General features: G+C 39.4%; 1 non-coding gene across 1 annotated transcript; it reads right to left on the reverse strand.

The window, feature by feature from the left end:
• Positions 1-4488: 4488 nt before the first annotated feature.
• LOC128129400 (small nucleolar RNA R71) lies at positions 4489-4595 on the reverse strand. Its single transcript, XR_008227310.1, has one exon. It is a non-coding gene; the product is annotated as a small nucleolar RNA R71 (small nucleolar RNA).
• Positions 4596-11611: the final 7016 nt, after the last annotated feature.

An 11611-nucleotide genomic window follows, 5' to 3' on the forward strand; every position in this document is an offset into this window, starting at 1 on the left:
CTGATAGATAGAAAGCAAGAAAATAATTTCCAACATACCTACTTTATCCAAACCCCAGTTGCACTATCAGAACCAGAATAAAGGACATAAGTCCGTACATCAAGGAAAATTCTAACCACTATTCTAGATGCGTATTAATTTAGTGTATCATGTAGGTTCTCGTGTTTATCTTACTGCCCAATTTACCCGAGCGTCGTATGGTCAGTCCAAACAATCCTATCTAAATCCACACTATTAAATCCTTCGTGCCTACCAGCACATTGAACACAGAGTCTAGACAATTCAGATTCAATCCCTTACACATGTTTTAGACTACATGTTATCACTTTCTTGATATCACTTCCCAAACAATACTTACAAACAAAAACTGCTAAGAAAATGAAAAAATTGTCTTTAAAACGAATCAAAGTAAGATAAACTCAGGAGTATAGAGAAGAAAACGCAAACTGTAATTTACCGATAGAATTTGCATCCAGAAGGTCTGAGAACAGCACACAGAATCTCAGAACAGATCCGAAAATTCTTCATGTTGTTAAGAACAAACCCCATGAGTGACTCCTTCCTTTCTTCCCTTCCCGCAAAGGACACATACTTTCAAACAAAATTCCGAGTGTTGTACATTTGAGAGATGCCTCCTATCATGTGCCTGGAACAACCACTACCAACAAACCGAAGTCTGATGATATGCCTCCATAGCTGCTCCAGTACAGAGCGGGATCAGTTGGTCTTTGGAACCCAATCCATTTTGAAACTGGGTCGACCTTTGTCATCAATGCAGGGTACTCTCTCCCATGACATATCCTGCTTATCACAAAAAAAAATATGTATAAATATTAGAAGCATTAGAAGATTTGGGAGAGTGAGCCTTTGGAACCCATTTGTAGTTGGGTTTAACCCATTTCTTTTTCGATCTGATGGGTGGCTCAGTGGTTGCTTTTGATCTTGATGTCGGCCATTGAGATGACTTTGACCGAACTGATCTTTGTTTCACTGGAGCATCTCTTGGATTGGGCTTCTTGGCTGGCATTCCCTTCTCGCCTTTGGTATTTAGATTCTTTGCCTTGTGGGTTTGATTCTTGGCCTTCTACGCGTTCCAGTCACCATTGTCTAAACGTGTCCTGGAAGGGTTTCTTTTGAAGTATCTCCCACTTGGCGTGTTTTGCCATCGTTGTGCGTAGTAGGGAACGTATGCGTGATTAGGAAAATTTATGGCAACGTGTCTAGGTGTTCCACAGTGAAAACATGTCTTTTTCTTCACTGAGAAGTTGTCTCTTGCCCCTGGTGGCGTATCCATGCCTTGTCTCTTATTGAGCCCACATGCACACTTGCAACAAGCACTCTGTTGCGCTGGAATTGGAGGCCTGCATTTCTCAACGGCAGGTTTGTTAGGAGTAACAGAATTTGAAGCAACATATTCTGAGTTCAAGGAGTCATTGGTTTGTTCAGTAGTGTTCTCCTTGTTCTCATCTTCTGCTACTTTACCTGCACTTGAAGTAGTAACATTAGTATTTTCAACCTGAATACCTCCTGACACAAATCCAGTTGGTTTTCCATATTAAAGATGTGCCTCCTTGTCAATTTCTTCCTGTGTCATAGGGATGGTTGTGTAGTTATGATTGAAAGGTAGAGGAACACTATCATACCCTAGACCTTTGTTTTGATTATCTTTGAATTTTAATTAGGTTTCAAATAAGGACTCGACTGTCTGACTTGACGCAGTATAATTTTTAAAACTAACATCTATTTTTCCACACTTAATTTTCAAAGTGTCAAGTTCTTTAGTTACAGCAACAAATTGTCTCTCAATATAGCCATAATTTTCACATTTGTTGCCATACTCTTCCTGAAGCTTCCTAAAGTATTTGGTTTTTTCTTCTAATTCAACCTTCAGGGGTTTCTATCATTTCCTAAGTTGATATCGTTCGTATTTTAGGTCCTCGACTTCCCTTTTTAGCAAATCATTATGTTCACGAAGAATTTTAATCGTATCTTCACAAGATGGAGTACATGAAACTTCATTGATCGGGATGTGTGCGGAACTCATTTTTTTCGACACTTCTAGGCGTCAAGCTCTTCAATTACATCAACAATACTAAGACGATTGAGATTGATATGTGCATATTTAGTGTGTATTTAGTATAGTTTTTTATTCATATATTAGCTAAATTATCGCATATTATGGACAAAAGGTACTTAAAAGTGTTAAATTATGTTTTTCAGTCCAAATATGAAGCTCGGAAGCAAAAGGAAGCAAGAGAAGCAGTTAGGAGCTCGAGAGTGGAATGAAGAAGGAAAAACACTAAAAAAAAGCTTCTACTCGTCGAGTCAGATAGCGACTCGACGAGTCCGGTCGAGGAATCAGAAGGATAATGACTCGGGATCCCAGATAGTTATCGCAATACGGGGAATGTGAGAGGGACTCGACGAGTCACCACTTGACTCGACGAGTCGGATCGCTTATTTAAAGATAACTCCACAGATCGAGAGGAGAGAGTTCTGGGACGATTCAGAAGTATCATACTACGATTGAGAAGCCTGAAAAACCCTAGAAGACGACGAAGGAAGCTAGAATTCGATTCCGGAGAGTAATTAAGGCAAAATTTCATCATTCCATTTATTCTTTTGTTTATTCATCATGACTAAGCAATTTGACTTTGATTGTTTGCTGTTATTTACTTTAATTATGAGCTAAAACCTTTAGACTTCTGTTTGGGGATACAAAGTTGACAATATGGTTTGATTGATTGGTAGGATTAATTCTAAGTTGGTGAATTTTTGTTATTTTAGCTTGCTAAAGAACCTTGTGTGTGAATAATAATTAATTTTCTGTTAATAGGAAGATAATTGATTAGCATGAACATCTACTGATTATTGCCCTCATATGATATATTGTGACCACATAGTTATATGTCTAGGATTAATGAATACGAAACTAGAATTAATAAGAAAATTGAGTAAATTCATGTGCAAGCTTGTAAGATGACTATCAAACAAGAGGTTAATTAAAAAGACTAAATTAGTTAACTATTGCAAGTCTAACTTAACCCGAATAATTAATCTAGTAAATATAATTAAATTAGACAATTGGCCACTGTTTGAGTTAGTTTATTTGCTAAGGATTAGGGTAGTGAACATGAACCTAATCACTTGAATCGGTAACCAACGAAAGAATTAATCCATTGCACTATTACCTTGAAAGTCAACCATAGAGTTAACCGAGTTGAACTAAACAGAAGTTCCTTTCCAATTATTGAATCTAGTTAAATCGTTATTTTCTAGCTTTAAATTAGTAATAATTAGTAAGTTTCTAGTCTTGTAAAACTAAAGAACAACCCCTGCTTTTTAATTAACTTAGATTAAATTAGTTTTTAGTTTAATTTGCCGTTCCCTGTGTTCGATACCCTGCTTATTTAGCTATACCACAATTGATAGGTTCACTGTCTTTTGTGTGTTATTTGATAATTAAAAGTAGGTTTAAAACTAGTGGGTTTTACACACATCAAGTTTTTGGCGCCGTTGCCGGGGAACGATTCTAAAATTAATAATAAAGTCTAGTTTAATCGATCCTTTGTGTGGGATTTATTTTATACAAATTTATTTACAAAGAAAATCCAGTAAGTCGGCTTAGTTTTATTACAATTCCGTTTTTTTACTAGAAATTTTTCTTTTCTGTTTTTGCCTTGCACTCGCCGAGTGCACTCGTGCCGACTCGGCGAGTCCATCGCTGTGTTAGTCTTTATTATTTTTTTTATTATTCCGTTTTTGTTCCTTTTACGCGTTTCGTTTCTTTTGTTTCGTTTTTTTTTCAGGTGTTTCATGACCCGAGGATCGGACACACCTCTAGTACCACCTTTGGAAGACCCGGAATCCGCACTAAAGAGAAGCAAAGGAAAAGCCATAGGAGAAACCGCAACTTCAAAGAACTCACCACTCAAGAACTTGAAATCCGTTTTCAGCAAGAAGAAAGGCAACAAATCAGGAGCATCCAGTGCCTCGTTAACAATTGAAGAACCAATTCACGAAGATATCGAGTACGAGACCGAGGAAGAAGAAGAGCATATTTCCGAGCACGAAACCGATTCCAAAGAAGAGTTAGCTATCACTATGGCTAACATCGATGAAGTCCCCATGGGGGAGTGGAAGAAAAGGATGCGTGATGACACCGGGCCGGGACTTGTGCAACCCGCAATTCCCGCAACCGCTACGTTTGAGCTAAAGGGCCATATTCTCGCTCAACTCAAGGAGATCCCTTTTTACGGGAGAGATCATGAAGACACTTACAAGCATTTGGACGAAGTAAATGATGTGGCCGATTACTTCAACGTGCCTAATGTTCTACGTGAGACCCAGCTTCTTCGAATGCTTCCTGTCACGTTTAAAGGCGCTGCAAAAGATTGGTTAAAATCACTTCCTCCCGGATCGGTCACCACATGGGCCAAGATGAAAGAAGAGTTCATTGACCATTTCTGCCCACCTTCCAAGATAGCCAAGCTAAAGAAAGCAATTGCCAACTTCGAGCAACAACCCGGTGAATCTCTTTATGAAGCTTGGGAAAGGTACAAGAGCCTACTTAGAAATTGCCCACACCATGATCTTAATAGCCAACAAGAGGTCTCCATCTTTTATGAGGGAGTTAATGTCACCACAAGGAAACTACTCGATTCACAAGGCCCGCTCACCCGAAAGCCACCTCCGGAAATAAAGGAATTAATTGAAGAATTCTCTAAGCATTCTAGAGAATACCACAATCCGAGGAATGAAGTGAGTCGTGGAGCAGTAAACTCGGTGAACGATGGCATGGCGGCGGTAATAGCTAAACTCGATAGCCTAGACCGAAGAATGACAAAAATGGATGAAACGATCCATGCTATTAGGGTAGGATGCGAAAATTGTGGCGGCCCCCATCTTACCAAGGATTGTGATCGAGACGAGAATGGAAATAGAAAGGCTCAAGCATTCTATTCCAGTGGCGATAGATACGATGAAGACTGGAGGAAACCGAAGAAGGAATGGCTCCCATACGAAGAATATAAAAAGGCTAAGGAGGATAAATACAAACAGAGGGAGAGGGGATTCTATCAAAAGGAAGAGCCGGTGACGGAAAAGAAGGCAAATTTAGAAGATCTACTCACAAGGTTCATAACCGCGTCCGAGAAAAGACATAATGATCACGATGTAGCAATGCAAGAAACCAGAAACATGTTGAGGAATCAGCAAGCTTCCATTCTCAACATTGAGAAACAGCTGGGACAGCTTGCACATCAAGTGAATGAAAGAAGACCGGGTCAACTTCCGAGCAACACCGAACCCAATCCACGAATGGAGAACGTGAGCGTAATAATCTCCAGCAGTGAAGAAAAACTTACAGAAGCACTAAGGATCTCCAAGAGGAAGGAAGAAAAGGTAGAAGAATCGGAGCCAGCCAAACCCGACCCGACTCGCCGAGTCACTCCTATGGACTCGACGAGTCCATGCGAAATTGAGAAACCTATCAGTTCTTCGAAACCTTATAAGCCTCCACTGCCATACCCAACCAAAGCCATGCCTGCAGAAAAAGTTGAAGCATACAGAACCTTCATGAATCATGTTAACACTTTACAAGTTAGTGTGCCATTTGTGGAAACAATACTTCAAACGCCTAAATACTTCAACTTGCTTAAGGGCCTTTTTGCTGCTAGGTAGGATTTGGCTGAAGTTGCAGAAGTCTTGATGAGTGAACTGCCTAAAAAGAAGGGTGACCCAGGAAATATTGTGCTTCCATTCCAATTTGGTAATAAAGTCTTCACACGAGCATTAGCTGACTCAGAGGCAAGCATCAATATGATGCCTTTGTCATTCTATAAGAAGTTGAATCTACCAGAACCAAAACCAGTGAATATGAAGATCCATTTGGCGGACAAGACAACAGTCCATCCAAAAGGCGTTTGTGAAGATCTCCTTATAAAAGTTGACAAGTTTATTTTTCGAGTAGACTTCGTGGTTGTTGATATGGAAGAAGACCCCGAAATTCCAATTATTTTGGGGAGATTTTTCTTGAACACTGCGTGTGCTTTAATTGATATAAGTGAGTCTACATTGACATTGAGAGTGGGTGATGAGGCTGTGACGTTTAAAGCTATTCCAGAAATCAAGCAAGAAGAGGAAAAGATTGATGAAGTCTCAATGATCCAATTGGATGATGAGATATTAGAACAAGAGCTTGCACGTTTGATGAAAGAAGACCCAAGCAAGTTTGTGATACACTCTGAAGAAGAAGGAGATGTTAACAAGGACTTGGATGAATTAGAAAAGCTACTGGAAGGAGCCCACTTAGAAAAAAACCCAAGAATTTATGGAATTCGTACCGACTCGCCGAGTCACTTTAATGGACTCGACGAGTCCAGTCGATTTGGGCAAACACTTGGCCGACTTAGATCTGCTTTTTACTAGTCCTTCACATACCTTGGATTTCAATAATATACAGGATTCTTTAGAAGAACAAACAGCAGAAAGAGGAAAGGAAAGGAGAGTCCAATACGCCGATGTAGCATGTCTTCATACGGTTCATCTTGAAGACACTGGAACGAACGAAGAGATAAAGGAAAGGAGGGAGGAAGCTGATCACCTATTCACCACTAAACCTAGAGCACAGACCATTATGAAATATGAAGTTATTAAATTTAAAGAGAAGGAGGTTCAAGAGTTGGTGAAAAAGAAGGGGGTAAAGAAGAAAAAAGAGAAAAAGGGAAGCCCAAGCAGTTGAAGATGAGGCAATGAAAAGAAAAAGGGATGCATTAAAAAGGGCTTACAAGAAAAAGATCCACGCTTACAAGACCAGGTACAAATCACAAAAAGTTAGGCGTGTGTTCCCGATGCTCGAAGATGACAAAACGTAGATGGGAAGGAGTCTAGCTAATGACTCCTCAAAAAAAAGCGCTTGGCGGGAGGCAACCCGTTATATAGAGTTTGCTTTCTTTTACGTTTTAGTTTTATTTTTATTTTCACTTCGTTTTTTTTTTTAAATCTTAATCTTCCAAATCATCGGGCATGTCTGCTTGAGAGTGTGCATAAGCTAAGTGTGGGGTGAAATGATTTACAATACATAACAAAATTTTGAAAATCATGCATTTTTTTTACGCGACTCGCCGAGTCTGACCACGACTCGATGAGTCCGCATGGATTTCAGAAAAGAATTGACTTCGCGACCAGACTCGCCGAGTCTGACCACGACTCGACGAGTCGGTATTATTTACAGAAAAAAAAAATATTTCGAAATTACTTTTACATTGGGTAAGTAGGGTTTTAACCCTAAGAATCAGTTTTCACAAACCACACTCGTCGGGTGCCGCTATTTTCATTCTCTCTCAAGCATTCATCATTCTTCTTCAAGTTCTTTCAAATTTCTCAAGCCCAATCCAAAAAGGTAACAAATTTCTTCCTATTTTCTGTTAAGAGCATGATTATAAGGCCATCCATGGTAGTAGTTGCATGAAAAACCCGTTTTTGAGAAGTATTAAATTTCTAGGTTTTTGATTTTTCATGAATTAAGTTGTTTTGAATGTCTATTTTGGCCTTAATACATCAATACTAAGTGTTGAGACAAAACCCTTGAAAAAATTTACAGGTTTTATGGCCCAATTTGTAGTGACCCGTCGACCAACTCGTGCAGGTTGCGCGACTCGCCGAGTCGGGCCTGGACTCGACGAGTCCAGTCGAGTTACAGAAAGCAGACATTTTTTTTAATTATATTTTGTGTTTTCTGGGTTTTGTGTGTTTATTTTGCAGACATCATGTTCAGAAGGGGACAAACTTCAAGTGGCAACCAAGGGGAGTTTCCATGGCTAAACTTCCCGCAAATTGAGTCCGCCTCAACAATTAGGAAATGGAAGAAGAAGCTATCTGATATTAAGAAGAAGGAGGTTTATGTGCCAAACAGGATTGATTAGGAGTGGCTGCAAAGTGTTCGATATGAGGAGGAATTAGCTCCTTACCTTTTAAAGGAGTTCCAACATGAAGGCCAAACAATGATCTGCGACGGGTGGAGCCGGGTCTTCCGTATACAAGAGCCGGTGTATTTAGAGCTTTGTTTGGAATTTTTCTCCACGGTGTCTTTCACCGGGGGAGTGGATGTCTTTCACCCAACAAGCTTTATTTTTTGCCTTGGGGGAGAATTTCGTCAATGCTCGGTAGTGGATCTTGCCTGCCGACTAGGGATCTACGATCAGCCCTTGGTTTCAACAAACATCTTTCGGGCCTTTTTAGCACAAGCACATATGGAATTTCCCGATGGAGTTACAAGCACGGGTTGGTGGAATACCATTGGAAATAAAGTTTACATCCTGAAGTCTGCACAGGAAGGGAGCATCCGATCCCCAACTCACCGCCTCATTCACCACGTTATTTCCTCCACCATCAATCAAAGAAAAGATGATGACAAGGTTTCCAATCTTGACGTCTTCTATTTATGGAGTATAATTACACCCGGCGTCTTTTGCAACATCCCTTGGTGTATAGCTTCATACCTTTCGGAGGGTGCGGTCAAGGATCACAAAACCTCCCGTATTAATGGTGGGATGTTTGTCACCCGATTGGCTAACTCATTCGGGTTGATGAACCGCGGTGCATGGAACTTCATGACATTGATCCCGACACCTCCGTTTAATCCCATTCTTTTCCGAAGAGCACGGATTATTGAAGACTATGGTGGTGGCCATTATGCCATCCCAAATGATGACCCCGTTGTTGGTCCCGAAGCACCGGGAAGGAGGGTAAGATCAAGAAGAGAGCGGGATGTGGAGGACGAGCCGCCAGTGATTCCGGTCGAAAATGAAGACGTACCAATGGATTGGTACAATGTGGAGATGAGGCGGATGCAGGATCAAATGGCGAGGGGGCTGAACTTTTGCAACCAATCCCATATACGACTTTTTGACCACTTCAATATCCCACATATTGATGGTGGAAATTACCCCTTTATTCCATCTTGGGATGAGGTGATTGCTGCAAGACGAAGTGGAGCCGGAGGAAGTGGAGCCGCCAATGATGATGAGGAGGACGAAGATTGATTTTTGTGTTTTAATTAAACAATTTTTATTTTGTTTTTATTCTTATTTGGTGTGTATGACTTGTTTGAGATTTTATTGTGTTTAATGATTGTATGCTTTAGTTATTTTTCAGGATTGGATTAGGATTTCTTGCTTAGGATGGTTTAGAGTTATAGCTTGGATGTTATCACGAGTGAAAGCGAATCAAGGAAGTGGAACTTTAACGTCAAAGTGTCGAGTCCGGTCCTTAGGGGGTATGAGCAATTAAGTCTAAACATGGGGAAGAGTTAGAGACGTTTTTAGAGGCTAAAACAGTTGCAAAATACCAAGTTTTTTTTTCGTTCAGTGGCCTACTCGACGAGTGCACTAAGCTGACTCGACGAGTCACCTTGTATTTCTACATATTCTGAGAAGGCGTGCTGGTACTCGACGAGTCCACCATAAGACTCGACGAGTCGTTCAATTTTTATACCGACGGACTGCTGATTTGATGTTGCTACTTGTCCCACTTGCTCACTTATTCTTCCATATCCATTCTTGAAGATCTTACACTGATTTCCGCGTATTTGGAGCGACCCACACGAGACGAGACACCCAAGGCATGGATGAGATGTTACCATGTCTAAAGTTGATTGAAGTTGGAGCTTAAATGAGAGTGATCAACCTATCCACTGCTATCCCAGGGGAGTTTGTTCCAATTCCCTCTTTAGTTTCTTTTTATGTTTTTATGCATCATGTGCAATGAGGGCATTGCATCACATAAGTGTGGGGTAGGGGGTTGGTTACATAATAGTCAATTTTAAAAAATTTTGCATACCAAAAGTCATATTTAGGACTTAATTAGAAAACTTTGGTAAAAAAATTTAGGATTCGATGTTAGGATTGTGTTAATAATTGCATGATAACCCAAATGTTTAGTTGAGTCTATATACGTTCTAGTGCATTTGTGGCTTCCTTATTCTAGTGAAATCATGAGACAAAAACACGACCTTGCTCAGCTTGAGGGATGCAATATGTTTAGCAGCCTAAACCTGAAATGTATCCAGGAAAATTTTTATCATTAGCCAATAAAGGTTGAGATTGAGCGCCCCTACTTAAGCATGTAGGGTTTTGAGTGAAAGAAAAAGTGAGGTATACATGTAAAAAAAAAGAGAGAATTACAAAAAAAGTTTGAAGAATTTTGGAGCAAATAAAGTGAAGATCAAAAGATCAAAATTCCAAGAAATCCAAAAAAGTTGAAGATGCCAAAAGTCAATACAAGTTGGTGAATTCAAAGATATCAAAGATCAAATTATCAAGAAAGTGAAGAATTCAAAAAAAATTTCATAATGGTATCGAAAAATTGTAATTTTCTAGAATATGTATGCTTGGTTGCTCAATTAAAAATACCTTGAGGGTAAAGAGGTTTTCTGAGGATGGATTCGGAGGGTTGCATAAAATGAGCATAGTTCGGGGTGAATGGGCGAATGTTTATGAGGATTGTGAGTATTTAGAGTATGGGAGGTTTTTAGGAAAAATTTTAGACACAAATGCATGCGTTGCGGTCTTGGCATAATGGCTGGGTTAGATTGGAGTTGTTATACATAATTCTAATGTGTTAAAATTCAGTTTTGCTTGAGGGCAAGCAAAAGACAAGTGTGGGGTATTTTGATATGTGCATATTTAGTGTGTATTTAGTATAGTTTTTTATTCATATACTAGCTAAATTATCGCATATTATGGACAAAAGGTACTTAAAAGTGTTAAATTATGTTTTTCAGTCCAAATATGAAGCTCGGAAGCAAAAGGAAGCAAGAGAAGCAGTTAGGAGCTCGAGAGTGGAATGAAGAAGGAAAAACACTAAAAAAAAGCTTCTACTCGTCGAGTCAGATAGCGACTCGGCGAGTCCGGTCGAGGAATCATAAGGATAATGACTCGGGATCCCAGATAGTTATCGCAATACGGGGAATGTGAGAGGGACTCGACGAGTCACCACTTGACTCGACGAGTCGGATCGCTTATTTAAAGATAACTCCACAGATCAAGAGGAGAGAGTTCTGGGACGATTCAGAAGTATCTTACTACGATTGAGAAGCCTGAAAAACCCTAGAAGACGACGAAGGAAGCTAGAATTCGATTCCGGAGAGTAATTAAGGCAAAATTTCATCATTCCATTTATTCTTTTGTTTATTCATCATGACTAAGCAATTTGACTTTGATTGTTTGCTGTTATTTACTTTAATTATGAGCTAAAACCTTTAGACTTCTGTTTGGGGATACAAAGTTGACAATATGGTTTGATTAATTGGTAGGATTAATTCTAAGTTGGTGAATTTTTGTTATTTTAGCTTGCTAAAGAACCTTGTGTGTGAATAATAATTAATTTTCTGTTAATAGGAAGATAATTGATTAGCATGAACATCTATTGATTATTGCCCTCATATGATATATTGTGACCACATAGTTATATGTCTAGGATTAATGAATATGAAACTAGAATTAATAAGAAAATAAATTCATGTGCAAGCTTGTAAGATGACTATCAAACAAGAGGTTAATTAAAAAGATTAAATTAGTTAACTATTGCAAGTCTAACTTAACCCGAATAA

This window comes from Lactuca sativa, chromosome 9 (genome assembly GCF_002870075.4).
Source record: "Lactuca sativa cultivar Salinas chromosome 9, Lsat_Salinas_v11, whole genome shotgun sequence".
NCBI lineage: Eukaryota > Viridiplantae > Streptophyta > Magnoliopsida > Asterales > Asteraceae > Lactuca > Lactuca sativa.